General features: G+C 32.9%; 1 pseudogene; it reads right to left on the bottom strand.

Moving 5' to 3' along the window:
- Positions 1-8409: 8409 nt before the first annotated feature.
- On the bottom strand, positions 8410-11617 carry LOC123913339 (annotated as a pseudogene).
- Between the last annotated feature and the right edge of the window lie 919 nt (positions 11618-12536).

Raw genomic sequence — 12536 nt, 5'->3', positions numbered from 1 at the left:
GGTTTTTTTTTGGACGAGGGATATCTATGTGTGAGTTATACAAAGATGTATATATACTAGAACATCGACTCGTGCGGTGCACGAGTCTGATTAGTTGTAAGATATATAATGATTAAATAAGATACGATAATTCCAATAATGTAAGGTATATGAAAAAAGTTGAGTAACATTAAATGATAGTTCAACAATAATTTTGGATAAATATTTATATAAAGAAAATTATGTTATATTACGGAAGACTTCCCTATAGACCACATTCGAATTCTTAGTCGTATCTTCACCGTTGTCATCGATGATCAATATTTTTAATCTTTTTCAAGAAGTAACTCTTGAAATTGCAACATACGACTGACCATGTCAAAACACTGGCGACGGAAGATATATCCCAACATGCTTTAAAGATTGTCCCCGACTCTTATTAATAGTCATCGCAAAAGAAATCATTATAGGAAATTGTATCCATTGAAATTTAAAAAGAATTCTCATGTTTCTAGGTATGAAAACCTGATCACCAATATTACTTCATGAAAAAAAAATTTCTTTCAAGAGCGTGTTTTCCCAATCTCGTAATAATAAGTTTCGTTCCATTGCATAATCCTAATTTTTTATTCAAATTCCTTAATAGCATAACTGAAACTCCAACTTTAAGTCTCAACTTGAGATTTGGAAGTCCCGACGTAGAAATCGTGTTCAAAAATTCGCGAGTATGAACATCATCCACTGTTTGACCGTCTACATTTTGTGTGAGTGGAGTATCACAACTCAAATATATTTTTTCTTCACCAGGAATTAAATCCAACATATAATCATTTATTGTGTCGACTATTGAATTTTTAGGAGCTAGTATAGCTCTATTTTGGAAATATGTTATTTCGTTCATGTTTTGTAAAAATTGGGGATAAGTGCTTTTAACGATAGAAGCAAGGATTACCTGAATTTGGAATCAATAAATCTGATGGAATGGCAAGTTTTAAATCATCGTCGTTGTCATCTCCAATTTCTCCATCGCCAACACCCAAAACCCATTCAGAAAACAATCTTCTTTGTTCAACGTCTGCACTCGAAGCACCATCGAGAAGCCTCATGTTTTTACTAAATGTTAAAACCTCACAAAAATTCCAAATAACCGAAGAATTGATAGTAGCATGAACAACTTTTGACCTTGTACCTTTGAGTATTACTAAATCTCTACCAAAAATAACAACTTTTCCACCGAATGGAATGTGTTTATTTTTTTCATCAACAAACTTGAGAATATATTTTAAAGTTTGATCAACAACTTCAAAACAGTGTTTGTGCATCATTGGTGCTTCATCCCATATAATGAGCTTTGATTTTTGTATTAATAGCGTCAAAGAGCTTTTAGGAACTATGATACATGTTGAAAACTCGTCAGCATTTAGAGGAATACAAAACCTTGAATATGCTATTCTACCGCCAGGTATAAGAAATGCAGCGATCCCACTTGAGGCAACTGTTAAAACTATCTCACCTTTTGAGCGTAATGCGGCTGACATGACCCTCCAGATAAATGTTTTCCCTGTACCGCCATAACCTTAAAAAAAAAACACACCGGGTTTGTTTTCGTTAACTCTTGTCATGATTGTGTCATATACTTTACGTTGCTCTGAAGTCATAGTTGAGATCAATCTAACATGTTCCTCAGCTAATGATTGTCTGTTATAATTCAATTCGTCGTGTATTAAACTATTTTGTATATCAGGAACTAATGATGTGTCTGCTCTAGGCATTGGAGGATAATTTTTTAAACTCTTCCCACAACTACGTAACATCATCTCAATATCTGCTAGTGCGTATTGTATCAATTGATCATCTGTTAATATTAAATCTGCAATGTTAAAATCAAAATAATGAATGTGATTAGTGACATGACTATGGTTGTGTTTGGTTGTATTGCAAAAAAAATTGATTTAGCAGAATTGAGTTCGATAATAACTTTCCAAATCACACGTGATAATAACTTTCCAAATCTCACATGATAATTATTCTTTAAATTTATGATCCGGTATAAAAAAATCATTGATCAGGAAAGACATAAAAATATTTCGTGATGAATAATATAGTCAACAATAATTTTGATATGATATACTTTTAAATTGATGGTGCTTATAAATTATTGCACATACTTTTAATCACAATTGGTATATTTGCCATAGTGGTTGGAAATATTGCCTTGCATTGAAGGGTTGCTGGTTCGAATCCTAGTCAAGACAAAATTGTATTGTATTTTTTTTAATAAAAATTGCAAGATAAAATGGAGGGAAAACATATTGTATTTTTTTTTTTTTAATAAAAATTGCAAGATAACATGGAAGGAAAACAGAAAAAACAAATTAGGGTTTAGTGTTTGCTTGTGTATACAAGCTTATAATATAAAATATATATATATATATATATATATCAAATTACACTAGTGTAACATTTGAGTAATGTTACACCACTCAATAACGTTTTAACGAATACAAATTTTACAAAATCCACCGTTGGATTGAAAGCTTATATCGTATAGATCATCCATGTTGAATTTTACAAAAATCTAAAATCGTTTGATATGTTATTGAGACCGATGAAGATTAATGGTTTATGCGTTTTTATTGAATATTGTTAATCTTGATCTATCTCAAAAACATATCAAATGATTTTAGATTTTTATACAATTCAACATAGATGATCTATACGATATAAGCTTTCAATCCAACGGTGAATTTTGTAAAATTTGTTTTCGTTAAAGCGTTATTGAGCGGTGTAACATTACTCAAATGTTACACCAGTATAATTTGATCCCTCCCTATATATATATATATATATATAAAGAATATTGTTTCAAGAAATGAGTTTTTTTTCTCGTCATAAAATATAAAATGATTTTTGTTTCATTCTTCTTTCTATATCTTAAACGTGTAATTTCCAGCATTCTTTTGTTTTAATAAATTTTATTTATTAGCTTGCTCTGAGAATGTCATTAGCATTTTTCACATTATCATTTTCCACAATATGTGGTTGTTCGTGAATACTCAATACTTAGCGGTAGGCTAATTTTATCGTCCATCTATTTAATGCTCAAATTATATTCGCAAACAAAGATAAGATTTTGTCTTTTATGAAGAAAAAAGATGTTTTTGAATTAATGGAACAAAACAACAAGCCAATTGGAAAATGAGTTTGGAATTTCTCCCATACGCGTGGAATGGGAAAAATGGGTTTGGAATTTCTCGCATACATGTGTGATTTCCGGTATATATATATATATTTTTTTTGAAATCACTTGATGTCAGAACTGATTTTCGAAACAGATTAAATTAGTGGTGAAAAAAAAAAGGCTTCTAAGATTTTGATGACTATATTTTCTTTTCTATGTGATAACAATTAATTAATGTTAAAATAGTTGAAGGTAACTACTCCCTCCGATCCTTTTTATAAGGAACAATTTGAAAAAATCACACAGACCAAGGAATCACATTTAACATAATTATTTTCATTTAATACTTTTATAAATTTGAATTTATTCCATATATACCCTTATTTAATTACTCTTTATTCAATTAATTTACTTATTTTTAAATTCTCTCTCATAATAAATAAGGGCATAAGTGAAATTGAACATTTAAAACATTTGAAAATTGGTCAAAGTTTCTTATAAAAAGGACCAAATTTTTTGCCCTAAGTGTTCCTTATAAAAAGGACCGGAGGGAGTATTTTTATAATAATACATTTATGTAAATATATAATATAGTAAAAAATAAAAGTCATATGGTACAAGATGTACAAATCATCTTTCGAATTACTGTTGTCGTCCTACCAATTATGGGGCGTGCCCTACGAAATTACCAGAGTACTCCTGTCCGCGACTTAAGTCATGGAATATTGTCCGCAACATACGTAACGGAAGTGTATTTGTTTCACAGGTTGAGGGTGCACACCTACCATGACACCCTATTACGTTTTGCCCTCCGCGACTTAGGTAGCGGATTTACATTTGACAGAAAAATGAACAAAATAACATAATTATAAATGTAGCAAAGACATCAATAGAATAGTGATAAATTTTCATTATAAAACAAAACATAATATTATTACATTGTGATTCCTTACATACTTATTAGTTGAAAGAAATACAAAATGAAAAATCGATTAATCATAATGATCAAACTTGTTGGAGGGGGGGTTATAAACCACTTTATAACACCCTCCCCAACCACAAACTTAAGGTGGACGAATCCGCATGAACCACCACTTCTTCCTCCTCCTCCTCCTCCTACTGAACCACCACCTCATCCTCCTTCTCCTCCTACCCATTTTGAGGTAAAAAGAAAAATGGGTTGGATCCCTTCCGATTAGTCATAATGATCTTAAGAGGCCTCAAAAAGTAACTCGCCGATTAACATGGGTTGGAAACAGTGACGACGTCTCGTCAAAAGTAGTTTTTAGAGTCTTTTTAGTTACTTTTAATTTATTTTTATTAGTTTACTATTTAATTTAGAGTTAATTTGAATAAATTGTGGTTTTTGAATTTACCAGTCAGTTGAGTGATTATGATTTTTGAATTCACAAAACTCAATTTGGATCAATAATTCACAAAAATGATACCAAAACGACCGTAATCGAGTTAGCTTTCCACAGAATCAAACTCCACTAAATTTGGAGTTATAGAGAGATTAATTACCGTTTTAGTAAAGGTTTGTCCAATTACTAATTCTGTAGAAATCTACTTGTGACCTTCAAATTCAATATCGTCTACCGAACGCATCGTAACTCCAAATTCGACGAAATTGAAATGCCAACAAGGGTAATTTCGTTAGCTTTCCATACATGTAAATAGTATTAAAAAATGAGCTACAGGGTGAGAGGCATGACGAAAATACCAGTAGTAGTTTCATACAATAATTAATTTGAACATACCTTCACTAAAATCGGAATAAATCTCTCTCTGTAACTCCAAATTTAGTGAAGTTTCATTATGTGGAAAACTAACTCGATTGCGGTCGTTTCAGTATCAGTTTGGTGAATTATTAATCCAAATTGAGTTTTGTGTGAAGCTTTGAACTTGAGGCTCAGAAGCAGATTTTGTGCAGAATTTTGGTGGGGGCAAAATCCAACAAATTATAAAATAGGGGGGTAAAATTCCGCATTTTAAAATAAGGGGTAAAATTCCGCATTTTTCAAAAACAGATGGGGTAAAATTGCATTTAAGCCTTAAATTTAAAATTTCTAAAACCCAAATTCAAATCTACTTTAAATCTAAAAGATAAAAGAGAACTCACAGTGGTGGATTAGTGGAAGAATGCTCCAAGCCGAAGGTTGGAATTCGAGCATTGGAGTTGATCGGCGGGGTATTTATATATATATATATATATATATATATATATATATATATATATATATATATATATATATATATATATATACAAAAGGGGGTCATGGATGTGACATTGGGTTGAAAATTGCTTTTTAGGCCTCCTAGTTGTTCCAGAACCCCCCAAAATACCCCTAAATTTAGGTCCAGTTCAGTTTGGGTTCTACAACCCGAATTCAATTTTTTTTTTTCCTATTGTAGGAACCGAAATCATGGATTATAACATGTTGCATTTCTGAATTTTTTTTCCTATCCCTACATTTATCTCTTTACCCCAACATATTTTAAAATATTCATATTATACCCTTATCTTACTCTAGTATATTTTTTTTATTTTTTACTGTACCCCTTCCAAACACTGTTCCGGTTAGCTTTTTCTCTTCCGGTATGTTAATTTTACCGGAACACTTTTTCAAAAGTGTTCTGGTGTGAAAAAAATTTGGAATCGTATTTACCGTAACACTTTGTAAAGTGTTCCGGTTTGTATTAAATTTGGATTTGTTCTATACCGGCAAACTTGTGGTAAGTTTTCCAGTAAATTAGCTTCTTCTCATCGTCTTGGCTACCCACTACAGCCACCATCACCCCATTTCTTCCTTAGCTTTGCAACCACCATCTTTGTATCCTCCATAACCCCAATCGGCCAATCCCACCATCTCTTTCTCAACACATATCAAGGGGAAAAATGGGTCTCATGATTTAAGGATCTTCTTGGTGGTGTTTTTCATACTTTAATTTTTTAATTTGGTTTGCATAATGATGTTTTCTCTCCCCACCCCCCATGAATCTTTTATCCCTCCTGAATTTCCAATTTTGCCCTTGAAAAAACTTCGGTTCGTAGAAATCGAAGGTTTTTTTTGCCTTGAAAACAAATTTCGGTTTCTAAAAACCGAAATTTACTCTGAATTTGCACTAGAAAAAATTCGGTTTCTGCGAACCGAATTTTTTTGCAAGGGCAAAATTGGAATATTGGGGGTATAAAAGATTCATGGGAGGGGGGAAGAGAAAACATCTTGCATAATTGTTTTTACTTGGATTATGTTTTTAATCATATTAGAGAAGATGAAGCCCTTGATTTGGATTTTACAAGACATGACGGGAATGTTTTAGCTTTTACCAGAGAAGAATTGGATCTTGAATTGAAAACACACTGAACAACACACGCTTTTTCTTCAATTTGATTTTGTTTGTTCTGTTTCTATTTCTTTGTTTTTCCGTGTTTCTATTCTTCTGCCTTTGATTTTGTTTTCCTGTTGGTGGTGGTTGAATATGGTGGTGGTTTGTGAACGAAGAAGATGCAAGACATTTCCTTTTCAATTTGGTGATTAAAAATAATAATAAAAAATCAGAAACTTATTTTTTGTTTTGAAGGAACAAACCGCAAGACAAGTTATAAATGTTGGGGTGAAAATTAAATGGGTTAAAATTGGAATATCAAGTGGTTTGTAGGGGTAACGGTACAATTGTTGGGGTGGGGAAAAAAAATTCTGCATTTCTTTTCTTTGATTAATCATGTGATATGCCCAACGTTGAAGAAATTTGTGGCCAAGGAAAACCAGTCCAGCAAACTGCAAACAAGATATGCTCTGTTTCAGGAATACATATAGAATTGTCAATTATGCTTTCTTAAATTCCTTTCCAACTTCCTGAATTTGGTTTTCATTTGTTTCCTGATATTCCTCCAAGCTTCCAAGTTCCGATGATTCCTGAAATTAGGACAACAACAAGAACAAGTTTTGCTTGAAACACGTGAATCTTCTTCGTTCGGAATGTAACTCACGGAAACCCTTAGATTCGGATCCTAAGCTCCGAAAACACTTAGTAAGATTTATGTTTAATCTCTCATCTCATTTTCATTAATTGGGGTTTGTTTCTGTTTTCAACTTTTGTTTCTGGGAATGTATTGGGTTTCGATTTCCATGAATCAATTTGTTTTTTTTTAATTGAATTTAGGGTATAGGGTTTTGACAAATTGTATGAATGTGCACAAAGTGTTTGACAAAATGCTTGAGTGAATGTGTGAAATTTCTTAGGATGCTGTTGTTTGACAAAACTCATGTATTAATCCTGATTTCTGGGAATGTTGTTGTGTGTACATAAACGATGTACTAAAACTCAAATAAGAACAGATCCATATCCATGTTTTTTATGCGAACAAATGCTAAGCAAGTCAAGATACAAAGCCATGGGGGATTTCTGATTGCACGTTACGAAATTAGAACATTTCGGATTGTAAATTCAATATGCCTTTATAAGGGAAATATTGTCACGAAGGGGTGCCTGAGAGTAACATGGGGGGCCTAAAAAACAAATTTCCATTGGGTTTGGTCCAGCTCAATAGTCTAGTCCAGAACAGGAGCCCAATCAATTGCTTATGGTGACATGAGACGTTGACTTATAAGCGTACTTGTTTAAGTGTTAACCTATAAGATTAGTTGTTGAAACTAGCAGTATAATAGTATGTACGAGGATCAACTAATGTTGTGTGTTTTGAACCTGCACAATTATTTTGCTTGATGCATGATAATTTTAAAATGGTCATATAGTAAAAAGAACTTTACCGACTTGACCTGACTACCATGGTCGAGGTGCTTTATTGATTTTGTCGAAGTTGTTCTCGATTGAGATTGAGGTTAGTAACCTGATTTAATAAGTGTATGCTTGTTGGCAAACGTTGTATGACGACTATTTGTTCGTCAATGAAGTTTTACTCGACATTTATGTTTGTTAGGTGTGGTTTACCTAACAGATGGTCAGATAGAGTTGTTTTCTGAACGATGATCAAGTATAGTTTATTGGGCATACTTATGTTCGTCAAGCGCCCGACGACTAGTTGCTTAAACTTGATATATCGAAATGTTTGTCATTGTGTATTCGACGATCAGGTAATTATATGCTTGACGACTAGTTGCTTGAACATAATGTGTCGATTTTATGTGTGTTCTTATGTTCTATCTGGTTAGTATGAAAGCAGAGTGCATGTTGTGATATTCAGTTAGCATTATGTTAAGTAATTTGATGTATCACATAATAACTTGACAGCAAAAATCCCAAATTTCCATCTAAAAAATTTACCAAACTTCAAAACATAACAAAATACAATCAACGTTATCATACAAGAAATTTGAACTGCATTCATTTTATTTAGTACAACAGAATAGTTATTCATCAAAGGTGTACTCTCCAGGATGCTAGCCAAATATTTATCTCATAACAAAGAAATTTAAGACACTAAAAAACAAAATTCAATTTCAGTATTTGGAAAGAGCATTAAACCACTAGGATCAAACATATGAGCAAGTAAAAAAAATACAATTTTCCATTTCTAGACTTTGAAGATTTATTTTTATACTTTCTTATGACACAAGACATGATTTTACAAAACTAACTTGAATGTTAAAAAGAAACAGATTATTGATCACTGGGAAATGCAATACAAATTGTAGAAATGTTTTAGTTACACATATATCAACAGTGGTAATATTAAAATTGTCATATGGTAAATGAATTTCACTCATTAATAAAGCAACTATCACAAAGCTAAATAGCAGAGTAAGAAATAACAGAAATACCTGCCCATCATTCATCCACATTAGAGCAACTGGCCAGATACATTCACTGCTTCCACCACATGATGATTCTCAATATTAAAGCATTCAAGAATTTGGAGTAGGTTTCTCTCCAGGACGGTAGTAACAAAATTGAACCAACAAAGCCACAAAAACTCGTGAAGAATCCTAGCCCCATGCTCATGTATAATGTTTCCAAAAATATTGAACTGTCATCTCCTGCATCATTAGTAGTTGCTGGAACTTGATGTTTTGGTGGATCATCTCCTGGACATTTTGTATCAAGTGGTTCTCCACAAAGATTAGAATTTCCCTCAAAACTTGAAGCGTTAAATGTCTGCAGCTGTGTTCCAGTTGGAACTTTTCCGTAGAGTTGATTGTTTGACAAATCCAACATAGTGAGACGATCAATATGAGTTAGACTGGAAGGAATTTTGCCTGATAGATGATTTCTTGACAGATCAAGAAATTCGAGTGATTTGAAGTTTCCTATGTTTGAAATGATTTCTCCACTGAGATTGTTCCTTGACAAATTTAAGGAAACCAATCCAAACAAGTACTCAATTTCAGTAGGTATTTTCCCTGTTAGATTGTTGCTTGAAAGATCAATACTTTTTAAAAGCTTATCTGCACCTATGAAGGTTCGATCTACACCTTTCCAAAATAAGAATATGTCAAAATCATATGGTAGAGTGATAGAACCATTGGGAAAATTGATTGTATACGAATGATCTTTCAACGAAGTTGAGTTCTTGGCCATTGAAGTAAAATTGTTTACACATGTTGGGATTCCTCCCGATAAGCTATTAAGTGACAAATCAAAGACTTGAAGTTCTCTCAAATAACATAGGTTTGAAGGTAGACTTCTGTTGAAGTTATTAAATCGAAGGCTTAAGATAATTAATTGGTGTAAACTGTCTCCAATCCATGAAGGTATTGGACCATGAAACATATTTTCTCCAAGGTCCAACAAAGCCAACTTTCTTGAGCAATTCTTCAAGGACGAAGGAAGTTGTCCACTCAAACTATTATTTCCTAAGATCAAAGCCTCCATGTTAACAAGGGCACCCATTGAGGATGGAATCTTTCCCGACAAATTGTTATTACTCAGATCAACAAACTGTAATGAGGTTACATTATCCCAACAATCAGGCAGCTCACCGTTTAATTGATTGTTTGACAAATTCAAAATTTTCAAAATATTAGGCTTACTTTTTCTACATAGAAAGGAAACTAAATAAATCTGAAAATTTATTATCGGAAAGATGCAGTGCTTGTGATTGTAATATAAAAGAAGGAACGGAACCTTCAAGTTGATTTGAACTCAAATTTACTTCAGGATTGTTTGTAAACTCGAGTTCCAAATTGGGAACCTGGCCAGTGATATTGCTGTTTGAAATGTCAAGTTTCTCTAAGAAATTTTGAGTATGGAGCCAAATAGGAAAAGAAGAATTGAGATTGCAAGATCCCATATCAAAATAATTTAATTTAAAAGGAGGAACCCAATCATCACTAACCTTCATAGTCAATAGGTTTTCCGACAAATCTAGGTGTTGCAATTTGGACAGATTAGTGAAATGGGATTCAGCGACAACACCTTCAATATAGTTTCCTCCTAGATACAATTCCTCTAACTTCTTGAGAGATCCGATGCTTGTTGGTATTTCTCCAATTAATTTGTTGTCCGAAAACATTAACATTCTCAAAGATGAGAGGACTGAAAGGTCAGGCAACATGCCAGAAATCTGATTATACGATAAGGATAGTTCATGTAACGAGGATACATTTCCAATGCAGTGGGAATAGTTATTATGGATGATAAAATCTGAAAGCTCTCCACTAAAGCGGTTATCATTAGCAGCAAATGTCTGCAAGGTGCATCTATTTCCAATGGATTTTGGGATCTTGCCTCCAAAACTATTGTATGAGAGATCGAGATTCACAAGTGAATGCATTATGTTTCCAAAATCATCAGAAATGACACCTGTAAAGAAGTTAGAAGAATGGTCAAGCTTTTGAAGATTGGAGCTGCAGTTAAGCACCTTGTGCAATATTTTTGATGATGTCAGCTGATTGTCACTTAGATTAAGGTCAAGACAGGTGGAAAAGTTCAATCGGGAATCAAATAAAGGAAGAATGTTGGCATTCGTAAGGCCACATTGTCTGAGATACAACTTTTCAAGACTTGGAAGCTTCAAAATCTGGAACCGAATAAAAGAGACTGCAACAATGAAAGATTTTCGAGTTGCCAGGGGATTTCTCCAATGAGTTCATTGCCACTGAGATCAAGTTGTCGCAAATGGGATAGATTCCCAAGTTGAAAAGGGATTGTTCTAATAAGATAATTGTAGCTGAGATCAAGGTGTTGCAACTGTGATAGTTTTCCAAGTTGAGAAGGAATTTCCCCATCATAACCACCAAATGAGAGATTAAGGTATCTTAATTTGCTGAAGTTGCCAAAACAAATTGGGATGTGGGATCCAGTAAACATACCACTAAGATCTAGATATTTTAGATGTTGTAGCTCAGTTATAGAAGGATTGATTTCACCGCTGAATTGATAATCATAAGAACTGTGTAGGTCAAGCATTTGAACATAGCCGGTTTTATTGTTGCATTGAACTCCTTTCCATTTGAAGCAATCTGCATTTGGATCATCCTTCCATGTGGAACATAGCCGGTTTTATTGTTGCATTGAACTCCTTCCATGTGGACAGTATGAGTTAAGCATATAACATTTTACTCAAAATATTTTTAGTTGTATTAAAATAAAGATATAACTTCCAAAATTTAATTTTGTGATATACAATTTTCAAAACAATGTCCTTATTGCATGATGTTTAAAGGACTGGAAAATATCGACTAATTCAACATTATATATTTTGGCAATAGATGCAAACAGAGTGCATAAAATGAGCTAATTAGTATGGACTCATTTTAATGCACTGGTGATTCTTAAATCTATAACCATCCGACGTAGGATTCTTAACATGTTTTATGGACTCATTTTAATGCACTAGAGTGATGTTAGTGTGATGTGAAAGCATGATTTGGAATCTGAATGAGATTCATTATATTAGCATCTTAAAATATATTTCAGGATTGTTTTTGAACATTTCAACCTTCACTCCTACATAAGTACATTTATATTTGTCTCATCGCATTCGCACATTTTCACTTCTTGTTCATTATTAACGTACGTCCATCCTTTAGCCTGACTTTAGATTTGCAACTGGTGTAACCATACCTGCTGGAAATTTGCGTGTATCAGGTGTTCATTTATCAGAGATGATTTATCTATCATTAATTCATGATAATTTTGTAATAATTGCATAAGGATGAGATGGAATATTATGTTCTAATTGTTGCAATATGTTGTTCAATACTTACTATAGAGTCCATGGTCATCACCACAGTATCCAAATACAGAAAGCATCTACTTTTCTTTAAAAAGAATGTAGTCACCGAATTTGGAATAGTTAGTTGTTGGCCCAATTGATAATAAATTGCAAAGACCAATGACATAATTAGGTAAAATGTGATCCATGAGCTTAAAATTTTGGAAATGATTGACTTTATTATAAATTTGTATT

This window comes from Trifolium pratense, linkage group LG1 (genome assembly GCF_020283565.1).
Source record: "Trifolium pratense cultivar HEN17-A07 linkage group LG1, ARS_RC_1.1, whole genome shotgun sequence".
NCBI lineage: Eukaryota > Viridiplantae > Streptophyta > Magnoliopsida > Fabales > Fabaceae > Trifolium > Trifolium pratense.
Note: the sequence above shows the minus strand (reverse complement) of the source record. Positions and strands in the feature narration are given on the sequence as shown.